The following is a 16,598-nucleotide window of genomic DNA, read 5'->3' on the forward strand; positions in this document are numbered from 1 at the left end:
TAGAATTCAAGTAGTCAACATGCATATTATTATACCAATAATATTGTAGAATATATTATTATGTTATATGCAAAATATCTACCACTATGCAAATTTTATACACCTGTGTGTGTGTGTTCAAGGGGAATATTGTGTATTCTTGAATGCGATTTTAGTTCAATGTGTTAATTAAGTAGATGTGCATGGAAGCGATGTTAGTTGTATGGTTGGATTTGGTAGACACCAACTTCATGATTAAAGAATATTGAATTGCCTTTTCACAGATATGCTTTAAAGACATAAAGTTGAAATCAGAGCTTCCTATTTAAGAAGAAACATACAAAGTAAAAACTTGCTTCAGTCATTTTGAAATTTTGATTTTAGAGACAATAATCAGTCCTATTTTAGCTCAGATTGGTAGGATATTTCCAACATACAAATAATAAGAAATATATGCTAACAAAATATTTTATTTATATAAAGTTTAAGGCATCTCCCACTAATAAGATGCAAGGCCAATAAGAGAAGGGGAACAGGAACTGGAGAAAAGGTTAGTTTGAGAAGAATTAGCTTAGAAGGTAACACATATGTACAGGAAATCAATGCATGTCAACTCCCTGTATAGCTATTCTTATCTCAACTAGCAAAAACCCTTGTTCCTTCCTATTATTGCTTATACTCTCTCTACAACAAAATTAGAGATAAGGGCAAAATAGTTTCTGCCTGGTAGTGATGGGGTAGGGGGGGTAAGGGAGGGAGTTGCGGAGAAGGGGGAGCAGGGGGAAGGGGGGAGAAATGACTCAAACAATGTATGCACATATGAATAAAATAAAAATTCAAAATAAAAGAAGATACATAACGGTAAAGGTGAAATAACTTCAAGCAAAAAGACAGACACAGAGGCATGCACACATCATCAATGTATGTAAGCTTGCTTACTCTTTTGTTTCTCTCTCCCTCCTTTCCTTCTTTCCTTCTTTCCTTCTTTCCTTCCTTCCTTCTTTCCTTTTTAAACTTCTTTCTTTCCTTCCTTTCTTCAGCCCTTCTCTCTTTCAATGTGCCACTGTTCATTCAATAGTAATCATACAAAACATTGTTCATTTCTCAAAGTTGCTTAGAAACTGTGGTCTGAAATACATAATATTTACTTACCATTGTCTTTGGAGAATGGGGGATTGGATATGCTCAGGTACTGTTATTTCTCTCAGGTTCTGTAATAGGGAAAGAGTGCATTGTCATTTCATTTTTGAACTTCTTCCTCCAAACCCCTAGCACATTGATCTCTGATAAAATCCAGTGGTGACACAGACTCTTTCATCAGGTCATAAAAACAGGAGCTTCATCAAAGGAGTTATATTTTTCAGACTAAGTGCACTCAATAGTACTTATTTAAGAAACATTTAAGAAGTGTTTGGGGGTCATAAAGATGGTTATCAGTTTTGACTGGAAAATCCCTAAATGTTTTTCCACATGGAACATTTTTAGTGTCTTTTATCCGTTTTATGCAAGTAAGTTCAATGTTCACAATATGTTTCAGAGCAAGATATCCTGAGAAAAAGAACCGATAGAAAAGAGAGAGAGAGAGAGAGAGAGAGAGAGAGAGAGAGAGAGAGAAAGAGAATGGGGAATTTATTAGGGTAATTCACATAGTTTTAGAGAAAAATCCAATAGTCCATCTTCCATCTAGAAAACCAGGGAAGCTGGTTCAAGGTTCAGTGTTAATTGAAAAGCCTTAGAACTAGGAAAGTCAATGGTAAACTCTCAGTAGGAAGCCAAAGATGCTAGAAATCAGGGTATTGCTGGTGTAGTCCCTGAAGTGCAAAGACTGGAGAACCTGAGTTTCTGATGTCCAAGAGACAAAGAATAAGGCTGTAATAGCCCCAAAAGAGAAAGAGCACAATTTCACCTTTTCCTGTGCCTTTTTGTTCTATTCGGATCCTTAGTCAATTGTGTGGTACCCATTTAGGCTAAGTGGGAATAGATCTTCTTTACTTGGTTTACTGCCAGAAAGATCAGGCTCTTACAGAAATATTACCATGAATATACCTATTAATAATGTTCTATAACCTGTCTGGATATCACACTTATTAATAAATATAGCAATGTATCAAGAGTCAGTCACATTCCTTCTACCTGATTGTTTACAACTTATGCCAAGGACTAGAAATATGCTATATGATTATGATATTAAAATGTAATACATGATAACAAAATGAAATGTACTTCATTCTTTCTTATCCATTCTCTGCACTCTCCCTTTCCCCCTTCTCTCTATCTAATAATCCCTTTTTAACTTTCATGTTTTTTCTACTCCCCAGCCCCAGACTCCATACATGAAAGAAAACAAGTGGATACTTATCTTTGTGGGACTGGCTTATTTTACTTAACATGATGATCCCAGGTTCCATCCACTTCCCTGCAAGTGGCATATTTTTATTTGTCTTTATGGCTGAATAAACTTCATTTTATGTATTATTTTCCATTCAACTGCTACAAGCACCTAGACTGATTCCATGAGCAGCCTATTATGAATAGTAAAGCTTTAAACATAGATGTGCATGAATCTCTACAGTCAACTTAATTTAATTCTTTTGTGTATACACCCAGAAGTGGCATATATGGATCATATATAAAGTTCTATGTTTAGGTTTTGGAGGAACTTCCATACTGATTTCCACAGTGGTTAGTCTAATTTACATTCCCTGAGAAGTATAAAACTAACTTTTCCCTTGGACCCATGCCAATATTTGTGGTTTTATTGTTTGGTTTTTTGTCTTGATTCTTCACCATTCTGAAGGGTGAGCAGAACTTCTGTGTAGCTTTGATTTGCATTTTCCTGATACCTAAAGATTTTGAATATTTTTAACATTCATTCATATTTCTCCATTTTAAAATTGTTCCATTTATTTGCCCACTTATTATTTGGATTACTTGTGTTTTTGGTTTATAATATTTTATGTTGTTTACATATTCTGGATATTAAACTCTTGTCAAATGAATAGCTGACAAAATTTTTCTATTATACCGTAGATTGATCTTTCACAATATTTATTGTTTCTTCTGCTATGCAGAAGCTTTTTCATTTAATGCAATCCCTTTGTCAATTCTTGTTATTATTTCCTGAAGTATTTGAGTCCTATCCAGAAAATAACTTTTTTTGTGTATAATTTGAAGTGCTTCCATTAAATTTACACCACGACTTTCAAAGCTTTGGGTCTTAAATCAAGGTCTTTACAAACTTTTGCTCAATATTGCCTTGGCTATTCACAGTGTTTTGTGCTTCCAAATAAACTTTAGGGTAGATTTCTCATTTTCTGTGATGAGTGTCATTGGGATTTTGATGGGAATTGCACTGAACATGTAGATTGCTTTTGATAATATAGCCATGTTTACTATGTTGATTCTGCTAATCTATGAGCAAGAGAGATCTTTCCACCTTCTGTAGCCTTCGATTTCTTTCTTCAATAGTTTATAGTTTTCCTTGTAGAGATCTTTCACATACTTTGCTAAGTTTATTACTAGATCTATATCATCTTTCTTTTAGGGGGGGTAAGTAATAGGTCTTCCACTTTTATGTAAGGGTACACCATGTGTCCTAGAATATTGGTTTGTTGTGTAGTGTTGGGTATTTCAGTTTCACTGTGGCTTCTTCAGCTGTGAAGAGTGGGTTTTGACACTAGGTATTATGTGGCAGTCTGAAGGATCCATCTTCTTTGTAGTTCTCACAGGTGGCGTCACTCTGATAAGTGAGGCAATTATGTTATAAACACCAGAGTAAATGGTATGCAATGTCTTTGGTTATTCCTCTTGTCTTTTAGGCATGCATGATCTGAAATGGTTATGGAAACAACCTATGCTGAGTTCTCTTGTAGGCATAGTGTCCACAAGAGGTATATTATTTCCCTATACTTTTGCTCAAAAGGTGACTGTCCAGGAGTAGGACTTTAGGCCCCCTAGCTATTCCTACTTTGGATTGGGTCATCAGTTGAGGGTTTTTGTCAGATTCTTTATGTCAAAGGATCTGCTACAGTTCAGGAATTACTTGGTTATGGCTGTAGTAAAGTACAATTTCTCTCAACTTGGCTGAGAGTGTAGCTCAATAGTAAAGCACCCACTCACTGTGCCTGATGTGCCATGTTGTATTTCCAGGAAAGTTCAGAGAGGAGAAATCAAACAACAGTAAGAACAGCATGAATGGAAACTATTTATATAAAAAAATAACACTAGGAAAATAAAAAGGAAAGGAATAACAAAGAAGAAAAATAATTAAAAAGGAAAGGAAGAATGTGACAAATTAGAAAATAAATACAATTATATTAAATAAAAAAATAAAATTAGATAAAAGTAAGAAAAAATAATCAAATTTTCCTCCTGGTTGAGGTACTTGAATTGGAGACACTTCATTCTGGGTCTTCTATTTTTTTTTTTTGTCTGCCATCATATTTAATTCTTTTATTATTATTATTATTATTCATATGTGCATACAAGGCTTGGGTCATTTCACCCCCCTGCCCCCGCCCCTTCCCTTACCACTCACTCTGCCCCCTCCCTCTCCCCCCACCCCCTCAATACCCAGCAGAAACTATTTTGCCCTTATTTCTAATTTTGTTGTAGAGAGAGTATAACCAATAATATGAAGGAACAAGGGTTTTTGCTGGTTGAGATAAGGATAGCTATACAGGGCATGGACTCACATTGATTTCCTGTGCGTGTGTGTTACCTTCTAGGTTAATTCTTTTTGATCTAACCTTTTCTCTAGTTCCTGGCCCCCTTTCCCTATTGGCCTCAGTTGCTTTTAAGGTATCAGCTTTAGTTTCTCTGCGTTAAGGGCAACAAATGATAGCTAATTTTTTAGGTGCTCAAAGTCCAATCCCATTGTTGTATTTGCCCTTGATCTAATGTCCACATATGAGGGAGAACATACGATTTTTGGTCTTTTAGGCCAGGCTAACCTCACTCAGAATGATGTTCTCCAATTCCATCCATTTACCAGCGAATGATAACATTTTGTTCTTCTTCATGGCTGCATAAAATTCCATTGTGTATAGATACCACATTTTCTTAATCCATTTGTCAGTGGTGGGGCATCTTGGCTGTTTCCATAACTTGGCTATTGTGAATAGTGCCGCAATAAACATGGGTGTGCAGGTGCCTCTGGAGTAACCTGTGTCACAGTCTTTTGGGTATATCCCCAAGAATGGCATTGCTGGATCAAATGGTAGATCGATGTCTAGCTTTTTAAGTAGCCTTCAAATTTTTTTCCAGAGTGGTTGTACTAGTTTACATTCCTACCAACAGTGTAAGAGAGTTCCTTTTTCCCAGCATCCTCGCAACACCTGTTGTTGGTGGTGTTGCTGATGATGGCTATTCTAACAGGGGTGAGGTGGAATCTTAGCATGATTTTAATTTGCATTTCCTTTATTGCTAGAGGTGGTAAGCATTTTTTCATGTGTTTTTTGGCCATTTGAATTTCTTCTTTTGAGAAAGTTCTGTTTAGTTCACTTGCCCATTTCTTTATTGGTTCATTAGTTTTGGGAGAATTTAGTTTTTTAAGTTCCCTATATATTCTGGTTATCAGTCCTTTGTCTGATGTATAGTTGGAAAATATTTTCTCCCACTCTGTGGGTGTTCTCTTCAGTTTAGACACAATTTCTTTTGATGAACAAAGCTTTTTAGCTTTATGAGGTCCCATTTATCTATGCTATCTCTTAGTTGCTGTGCTGCTGGGGTTTCATTGAGAAAGTTCTTTTCCCAGCAGTTTTTGTTGAAGAGGCTGCTATTTCTCCATCATATATTTTTAGCTCCTTTGTCAAAGACAAGTTGGTTATAGTTGTGTGGCTTCATATCTGGGTCCTCTATTCTGTTCCACTGGTCTTCATGTCTGTTTTTGTGCCAGTACCATGCTGGTTTTATTGTTATTGCTTTGTAATATAGTTTGAAGTCAGGTATCATGATACCTCCTGCATTATTCTTTTGACTGAGTATTGCCTTGGCTATTTGTGGCCTCTTGTGTTTCCATATAAATTTAACAGTAGATTTTTCAATCTCTTTAATGAATGTCATTGGGATTTTGATGGGAATTGCATTAAACATGTAGATTACTTTTGGGAGTATCGACATTTTTACTATGTTGATTCTACCAATGCATGAACATGGGAAATCTCTCCACTTTCTATAGTCTTCCTCAATCTCTTTCTTCAGAAGTGTATAGTTTTCCTTGTAGAGGTCTTTCACATCTTTTGTTAGGTTTATACCTAGGTATTTGATTTTGTTTGAGGCTACTGTAAATGGAATTGTTTTCATACATTCCTTTTCTCTTTGCTCATTGTTAGTGTATAGAAATGCTAATGATTTTTCTATGTTGATTTTATATCCTGCTACCTTGCTATAGCTATTGATGATGTCTAGAAGCTTCTGAGTAGAGTTTTTTGGGTCTTTAAGGTATAGGATCATGTCGTCTGCAAATAGGGATATTTTGACAATTTCTTTATCTATTTGTATTCCTTTTATTCCTTCTTCTTGCCTAATTGCTCTGGCTAGGAATTCCAGTACTATGTTGAATAGGAGTGGAGATAGTGGGCATCCTTGTCTGGTTCCTGATTTTAGAGGGAATAGTTTTAGTTTTTCTCCGTTAAGTATAATGCTGGCTGTAGGTTTGTCATATATAGCTTTTATAATGTTGAGGAACTTTCCTTCTTTTCCTAGTTTTCTTAGAGCTTTTATCATGAAATGATGTTGGATCTTATCAAAGGCTTTTTCTGCATCTATTGAGATGATCAAGTGGTTTTTGTCTTTGCTTCTGTTAATGTGGTTTATTACGTTTATTTATTTTTGTATGTTGAACCACCCCTGCATCCCTGGGATGAAGCCTACTTGGTTATGGTGAATAATCTTTTTGATGTGTTGCTGAATTCAGTTTGCCATTATTTTGTTGAGGATTTTTGCATCAATGTTCATTGAGGAGATTGGCCTATAGTTCTCCTTTTTGGAGGTGTCTTTGCCTGGTTTTGGGATAAGTGTAATACTGGCTTCATAAAATGTGTTTGGCAGTTTTCCTTCCCTTTCTATTTCGTGGAACAGTTTAAGGAGGGTTGGTATCATTTCTTCTTTAAAGGTCTGATAGAATTCAGCAGAGAATCCATCAGGTCCTGGACTTTTCTTTTTGGGGAGACTCTTGATTGCTGCTTCAATTTCATTTTGTGGTATAGATCTATTCAGGTGATTAATTTCCTCTTGGTTCAGTTTTGGATGATCATATGTATCTAGAAATCTGTCCATTTCTTTTAGATTTTCAAATTTATTTGAATATAGGTTCTCAAAGTAGTCTCTGATGATTTCCTGGACTTTCATGGTGTTTGTTGTTATCTCCCCTTTTGCATTCCTGATTCTACTAATTTTGGTTTTTTCTCTCCTCATTTTAGTCAGGTTTGCCAAGGGTCTATCGATCTTGTTTATTTTTTCAAAGAACCAACTTTTTGTTTCATTAATTCTTTGTATGTTTTTTTTGATTTCTATTTCATTGATTTCAGCTCTTATTTTTATTATTTCTCTCCTTCTATTTGTTTTGGGATTTGCTTGTTCTTGTTTTTCTAGGAGTTTGAGATGTATCATTAGGTCATTGATTTGGAATCTTTCAGTCTTTTTAATATATGTCTCATGGCTATAAACTTTCCTCTCAGTACTGCCTTAACTGTGTCCCATAGGTTCTGGTTGGTTGTGTTTTCATTTTCATTGACTTCCAGGAACTTTTTAATTTCCTCTTTTATTTCATTGATGATCCATTCTTCATTAAGTAATGAGTTATTTAGTTTCCAGCTGTTTGCATGTTTTTTGTCTTTACTTTTGTTTTTGAGTTCTACTTTTACTGTATTGTGATCAGATAGTATGTACGGTATTATTTCTATTTTCTTATATTTGCTGAGGCTTACTTTGTGCCCTAGGATATGATCTATTTTGGAGAAGGTTCCATGGGCTGCTGAGAAGAATGTATATTGTGTAGAGATTGGATGACATGTTCTGTAGACATCTACTAGGTCCATTTGATCTATTGCATATTTTAGATCTTGGATTTCTTTATTGATCTTTTGTTTGGATGACCTATCTATTGATGATAATGGGGTGTTAAAGTCTCCCACAACCACTGTGTTGGAGTTAATATATGCTTTTAGGTCTTTCAGGGTATGTTTGATGAAATTGGGTGTGTTGACATTGGGTGCATACAGATTGATGATTATTATTTCCTTTTGGTCTATTTCCCCTTTTATTAGTATGGAATGTCCTTCTTTATCTCGTTTGATCAATGTAGGTTTGAAGTCTACTTTGTCAGAAATAAGTACCGCTACTCCTGCCTGTTTTCGGGGGCCATTCGCTTGGTAAATCTTCTTCCAGCCTTTCATCCTAAGCATATGCTTATTTCTGTCAGTGAGATGAGTCTCCTGTAAGCAACAAATTGTTGGATCTTCCTTTTTAATCCATTTTGTCAAACGGTGCCTTTTGATGGGTGAATTAAGTCTGTTAACATTAAGCGTTAGCACTGATAAGTATGTGGTGATTCCTGCCATTTAGTTGTTTTAGTTGTTTGAAGGTTTGATTGTGTGTACCTAAGTTGAAGTTACTCTCTACTGACTTGCTTTTCTTTTCCTGTGGTTTGGTGCTGCGTGTCTTTTCATGGTTAAGTTGGGTGTCCCCATCTGTGTGCAGAATCCCTTGCAGAATCTTTTGTAGTGGTGGCTTTGTGGTCACATATTGTTTTAGTTTCTGCTTATCATGGAAGACTTTTATTGCTCCATCTATTTTGAATGATAGCTTTGCTGGGTAGAGTATCGTGGGGTCGAAGTTATTTTCATTCAGTGCCTGGAAGATCTCACCCCACGCTCTTCTTGCTTCTAATGTTTCTGTTGAGAAGTCTGCTGTGATTTTGATGGGTTTATCTTTGTATGTTACTTGTTTTTTCTCTCTTACAGCCTTCAATATTCTTTCCTTAGTTTCTGAACTTGTTGTTTTAATGATGATATGTTGTGGAGTAGTTCTATTTTTATCTGGTCTGTTTGGTGTCCTGGAGGCCTCTTGCATCTTTATGGGAATATCTTTCTCTAGATTTGGGAAATTTTCCGTTATTATTTTGTTGAATATATTACGCATTCCCTTCGCTTGCACCTCTTCTCCTTCTTTGATGCCCATGATTGTCAAGTTTGGTCTTTTGATGGAGTCAGTGAGTTCTTGCATTTTCTTTTCACAGGTCTTGAGTTGTTTAATTAATAGTTCTTCGGTTTTTCCTTTAATTACCATTTCATCTTCAAGTTCTGACATTCTGTCTTCTGTTTGTTCTATTATGGTGGATTGGCCTTCCGTTTTGTTTTGCAGTTCTGTTTCATTCTTTTTTCTGAGGTTTTCCATATCCTGGCTGTTGTCTTTTTAAATGTTGTCTATTTTTGTCCTGAGTTCATTTATCCATTTATTCATTGTGTTCTCTCTTTCACTTTGGTGTTTATACAGTACTTCTGTGGTTTCCTTTATTTCTTCTTTTGCTTTTTCAAATTCTCTATTTTTGTTGTCCTGGAATTTCTTGAGTGTCTCCTGTACATTTTGGTTGACCCTATCTAGTATCATCTCTATAAAATTCTCATTGAGTACTTGTAGTATGTGTTCTTTTAAATTATTCTTGTGGGCTTCATTGGGTCTTTTGGCATAGTTTATCTTCATTTTGTTGGAGTCTGGATCTGAGTTTCTGCTCTCTTCATTCTCCTCTGGTTCCTGTACTAATTTTTTGCTGTGATGAAACTGGTTTCACTGTTTTTCTGTCTTCCCATCATTGTCTTTGGTGTTGTTACTTTCCCTGTACTGTTTGCAATTAAGTATTTTCTAGCTTGTTATAATAACAATGGTAATATTTAGAATGGAAGTGTAAGCTGAGATGGAAAGCAAGAAGTTAAAGAAAAGAGGAAAACAAATACACAGACAAGAGGGAGAAAGCAGAACAAGGTTTCAGATAAGAAAGTTTCAAAGGTATAAAAAGTGAGCGTTAGTGTACTAATTGACAATAAGCTGAACAGACATTAGAGACACAGAGAGAGAATTGAAAATCAAAGATAAAAAAATAAAAATAAGTAAATGAAAGAAATATCTATATATAAAAATGAATTAAAATAAAATGGAGAATAGAAAATAAAAAAAAAACAAAAACAAAAAACCTCCAAGTTTATATGCAATGCAGTTTCAGTCTTAATAATTTGGGTGTCCGTCTCAGTCTCCAGTCCTGGAGATGGTGCCTCAGATGTTGTTCTGTAGTTGTCTCATCAAAGGGGATGCATAAAGTAGAACAAAACTACACACACACACACACACACACACACACACACACACACACACAAAGCCCCACCAAGTGTCCCAAGTTCAAATGCAATACGGTTTCAGTAAGTTTTTTGGCTTGCAGGTGTAATTCGGTTGTTGTCTCATCAAAGGTAGGGAGAAAAAGAAAAAAAAAAAGAGTCTGGAGATAGTTCTGAGAGCAGTATCTGCAACTGTGGCTTGCCTGCCTGCTGCTCTCAGCCTGCTGTAGCTGGCGGCATTGTTTATGCATTATTAAGCTCTGGGGTGAGCTTAGCACTCACCTGGTCCCACAGGCTTTGTTTGTTCAGAGTTCTCCTGTGTGGGAGCCTCTGCTACAGGCTTTCCCCTTTCCAAGCACATTGGCGAAGGTGACACTGCACCCATTTTCTCAGGCCTGTGTGTTTATTTACAGTTCATGTGGGAGGTGGGTCTTCCCCCCTCTCCTGTGCAGTTTTCCTCCCACCGCCACTTTCACAAGCTTTCCTGCTCCTGATTACTGGGTGGTGCTTCTGCTCCTGCCGGCCACCATGTTTATTTACAGTTCACGTGGGAAGTGGGTCGTTCCTTCTTTCCTGTGGAGTTTTCCTCCCTCCACCACTCTACAAGCTTTCCTGCTCCTGGTTGCTGGGCACGCACCCCGCTCCCGCCAGAGGCTCTCCAGCCTGCCCAGCTTGTTTATTTACAGTCCCAGGAAGGATTCCCTTCCCCTAATCTTCGGCACTCAGGGCGCCCCACCCTCTTTCTAGCGTGTCTTAATTGTTGTTATTGCTTATTACTCAGTTTCTCTTTTTTCTTCGGGTGGAGGTCAGTCTGTCCAGGGGGCTATGCTGCTCTGGCCCAGGCTTGTCTGTGGGAGTACCACGGTTCTGCGAAGCTCACCTTGTCTGCGTCTTCCCAAGCCATCTGGGCCCCGGAGACTGGCGGCCCGGGAGCCCTCCTCATTTCTCCGTTTAACATTCTGGGTCTTCTAATATTGAGATCTGCCAAGAATGATCATGGGTTTTATGGGTCACAACTGAAGCCTGTTATATTTGTTCTCTGTTCCCAATAAACAGGTTGAAGTTGTATGCATGCTAACCCTACCCTGATTTTCTACCAGGCAGATTAAGGGAATGTTGTCTATGATAATTCTGTATTCAAAGCAGAGGGTCTTTTTTTTTGCACATCAAGGACATGGCACTAGTCTGACTTACCTGAGAACCCCTCTCATTGGTCAGGGTTTGGTAGTCTATTGATCTCAGGGGTGGGTACACATTCAGAGACCATCAGCTTTGAATCCATGGGCGTAGCAAATGCCCAAGTCATAGAGTGTCCCTGGAAGAAATCAAACCTCCTGAAGGGACTCATGGGAACCAAGCAATCTACTGTACTCCTTCTCAGCAGCTTCAGATTTGGTCCTTATGTAAAGCCACATCTGACTAGTCTTCGTCTTAGCCACAGAGAGTGTTGCCATTGACCACTGTGGTCTTCAGAGTTTCTATTCCCTGTTGTTTCAACTTCTCTTAAGCTTTGTAGCAGACCCTCTCCCTCTTCATGACTCTCTTTGTTGTCTCTTTCCAATTCCATCATGATGGTGTAGGGCTTTACCAGGGACACTGAGTTGTGATTATTCTGTGTTTTCTAATCCCCAGAGTAGATTTCTTCCTAACAGTAAGATACCTCTCATGATATCTCCTGGTTATAGCACTCTGACAGTTTTCTAAGGAATGTATGGATTTCTCTGAAGGTATCATGTTATACAGGAGAACTTGTCTTCAGACCAAATCAAATCACTGGACTTAAAACTTGGAAGAAGTAAGTTTCTCTTGCAACTAGTCCTGCACTTCTGCTGTTATCATTAGGATTGCACCACTAGGGCACAATTGTTGATGTTATGAATTACTTTTTGCTTTACTCTGAGTTCCCTTTCCATTTCTGTGTGGTGTTTACTTTCCTCATCACCTATTTCTTGATTCTCAGAGTTAATCCACTTTATCTGTTCTTGAAATAGTTTCTTATTTGTTGTCCTTACTTTACTCATCACAGAGTTGTTGGAAAGGTACTGCTTTCCACCATCATGTTTTCTGTTCCTTTATATCATCAAATTCTCCTAATATGAAATCTGCCGTAATGGCTTTTCCTTAAAACACTATGGTGTCTCACTTGTGTCTTTGCTCTTGTGTTGTACTAACCACAAGAAATGTTCTGACTTTAGCTTTTTAAAAATCTCAAATCTAAAAGTAACCTTCAATTTCATTTAATTCCACATGAAACATTTTTGAATTTTGGTATTTCAAAAATATTTCCTCCATGTTTTATTTTCTATATAGCACTTAGAAGCTGTACTAAATATTCTGACATGATTAACTTTTTGTTCTCATTTTTATTTTTCCTTTAAAAGATAGCATCTGCAGCAATAGACAAATTTAATTACAATGCTATAATGTGCTTTATGCATACATACATACTTGATTTTCTATAGATAGAGAAACTTACTTTAAGATAAATTCAAATGTAGAGTAAAATTCCTTTAGAAAATATTAGGAAGCCCTTGACTTTAGTCTTTATTTTGCCCTTGCCCAAATTGACATTGATACCTTTCTCCACATCCCAGTAATACTGATGGTAAAAGAATAAAAAAGAAAATTAAAAGACAGTGTTAGTCAATGTCTCACTAGATAAACATGCCTTGTGAAAATAAGATTAAGTCATTCGTGAAAATGTTGCCTTTGTATTTTTCATGTAACTGAATTGATAACATCTCTTGGATAGGTGGACTGACTACAGTATCTTGTCGTTGTGCAAACAGAGAGACAATTTAAAATACTATGTAGAGAGAGGAAATGATCACCATTTTTGTATTCTTCTTTGCATTACAAAGTTATCCAAATGTGTCTTTTCCATTATTATTGATAAACACTTCTGGGGTTTCTAAATTTCCATTATTCAGAGTTCAACAGAAGTCTTAGCAGTTTATGAAAAAATGTGAACATTAAACCTTCTCAACAGCCAGTTCTTAATACTCTTCAAATTTTTACCACATTTCAATTTGTCTATGTAGCTTTGTGTATCCATGAAGTTTGTGGATAAGCCTGGACCACCTGATGGCTATTCTCTATGACTTTACCAGTGCTTGAAATAAGCAGGGAGAAGGTGAATTAGGTAAGGAGGGGATTGCTTCCTGATTGGAACAAGATGTAACACCTAGGTTCTTTTATCAGCTTCATAATCTTTCTGTCCTGTTGAAAAACCAACCAAATTTCCTTCCCAGCATCATAAAATTTATATTATTTTGTTTCTCTCTTTGTCTGGCCCTTCATTTATTTTGTTTCTTGCCTCTCTGTCCCCAAGTAACAAATGGAAACAACAATGATATATTTAATTATACAAGCATGCATGTTTGTGTGTGTTTGTATGTGTAAAAGAGAGAGAGAGAAAGAGAGTTATTTCATTTGAATGCTTTAGATGTGATGTGTCAGAACAAGACAACTGATTTCATATGGGATTTTATGCAATCTTTCCCCCCAAAAAAACTGTAGGAAGCATTTGCTGTGTTTTCTCCATTTTATAAATGAGGTTAAGTGCTCTGCCAGAAGCCAATAGCTAATAATGAATACAGACACAATTTTCATCATGCAAATGGAGTTTGGAAGTTTGGGGATTAAACAAACCTAAACTTATATCTGTATAATTCCAAAACTCATACTCTTAACAGTCATGCTAAAATTTTTTGTGTTATTTGCTTATTTGGCCAGTCTGCCATCTAGAATTTTATTCAGATGGATGCACAAATGTGGAAAAGAATAGGTCTGTGGCAAAAATTGGTTACTTACCACTGATAATTATCTTATAAAAATCAGCTGTTAATCTCATATTGACCCTGATTTACTCTGGGTTCTCATTCAGCTGAAACATGACAAAACCGTTAAGTCTACTTGATTTTTCGTTTGCACTTCTTACTGGTAATCTGTAGTATACTGACATTTAAGAATCTTGGCTGGTGGAGATTTTTTAATTGTAAATGGTTTTCCTGTAAACTATTGATTTTGACTCATAACTACATTTGCCTTTGAGTCACATTGAGTGAATAGCTGTGAACTTGTCCAAATAATAGTATTTTTTGTTCACTTATTTATTCAGTCATTCTTTTTATAGCAATTAAAATATTTATTAATTCCTATATGTTCTCGTAAGTCCTTTGTATTTATTTAATTTATGTAATGATCCCAAATGTCAAGTGCATTTATTACATATTATTTATAGCTGAAGAAAGTAAGTTTGCTACTGATGTTTTTAAGATTTAACTTAAGATTGATTCCAAAACGTAATCTCTCTTATACCATGAATATTATCTTTATGTAAAATTAAACATAGAAATAAATTTTATTAATTTTTGATATTTACACAATAGTGATGTTATCCCTCAGGACACCAGTTTGAATGTTGACTTGTGAAATTACCAGTGCCATTGCACTTTTTTCTAAATGCTATCCCTATATTTTTAATTAGAAAAAAATAGAAGTGCTGGCTGGTAGCAATTGTACATTATAACTCTGTCACTAGAGAGCATTAGATTTTATATTTATGACTGTTCATCTTTTTTTGTTGTTAAATCTTGTTTCTTATAATAATTGATGCTTTATTTCTTCCTTCTAATATCATGTGCAATGACTATTATGGGGTGTTAGTTACTTTGTGCTGTTGTAACAGGATATAATAAACTGGGTAGCTAAAGCTATCATTTTATTTACAATAATTAAGTAGGCCTGGAGAAAGAAATCAGAGTGCAACTATGGCCAAGTTCTGGGTGACAGTCTTCTTCCTCAAATGCAGATGAGTGCCATGTAACTCTTTCTTCACATGGTTAAGAGAAAATTGCTTCTTCTTCTTATAAGGATACTCATACATTGAGGAGGGTTCCATCATCACATCCTTATCAGTCATAACCACATAACTTTATCAAACATAGCCACAAGCATAAGTTTCCACATTCAAGTGTCATCACATTCGTATTGAGAGTTTCAACATATGAATTTTGTGGGTACACAAATAAGTCTATAGCACATAGATTCTCAAAAGTTTATTGATGCTTCTGTTTATAAGCCTATATTTAGAGATACCTGATTAGGTTAAAAACATTACCAAAAACAGGCGTTGGCAAGGATATGCTGAAAAAAGAACCCAAATACACTGCTGGTGGGAATGCAAGCAAGTCCAACTACTCTGGAAAACAATATGGAGGTTTCTTAAAAACTAAACATAGATCTGCCATATGATCCAGCAACTCCACTCCTAGAGATATACCCAAAGGTGTGCAACTCAGGTTATTCTAGAGGCACCTGCACACTCATGTTTATTGCAGTGCTAGTCACAATAGCCAAGCTATGGAAACAGGCAACATGCCCCACTACTGACTAATGGATTAAGAAAATGTGGTTTTAAACACAATGGAATTTTACTCAGCCATGAAGAAGAATAAAATCTTACCATTCGCAAGTAAATGGATGGAACTAGAAAGCATCACCTTGAGTGAGGTTAGCCAGGCTCAGAAGACCAAAAATCATATGTTCTCCCTTATGTGCAGACTTTAGAGCTAGGTCAAAGGCAGTAATGTTGTTGGGCTTGGGTCACACACTAAGGGGAGAGCACATATGGGAGGAATGGGGATAGGTAGGAAACCCAAAACTTGTAAGTGTTTGATGTCCCCACTGCAGAAGAGCTAATACAGTAATCTAAAAATGACAGAGGTCAGTATGGGAAGGTGACAGGGATGTAGTGAAGAGGTCAGGTAGAGATGAATCAATTTGGGTTGAAATACAGTTGTGCATGGAAGCAATGTAAGGAATCTCTCTGTATACCCATCCTTATCTCAACCAGCAAAAACATTATGCCTTTATTATTATTGCTTATGTCTTCTCTTCAACAAAATTGGAGAAAAGGGCAGAACAAGTTCTGCCTGGAAGTGAGGGAAGTGGGGCGAGAGGGAGGGGGCAGATATCAGGAGGGAGAAATGGCCCAAACAATGTATGCACATATGAATAAATGAATAAAGAAAAAAAGAGAAAAATATTTTTTAATTTTATATTTTCTCTGCACATATGTTCAATACCTTTCATAAACAGAACATATACTTATTGAACACTTATTAATACTGTACTAGGTCTAGGAATTCAACTGTGCACAAAATAGACATGTTTTCTCTCCTATAGAGCTTAGAGAAATATTATTTCAACCTTCTAGACCCAAATAACTTTTGACTATATTAGAATTTCCTAATATTATTCCCTCTAAGAATCAAAATAAACTCTAAT

This window comes from Castor canadensis, chromosome X (assembly GCF_047511655.1).
Source record: "Castor canadensis chromosome X, mCasCan1.hap1v2, whole genome shotgun sequence".
Classification (NCBI taxonomy): Eukaryota; Metazoa; Chordata; class Mammalia; order Rodentia; family Castoridae; genus Castor; species Castor canadensis.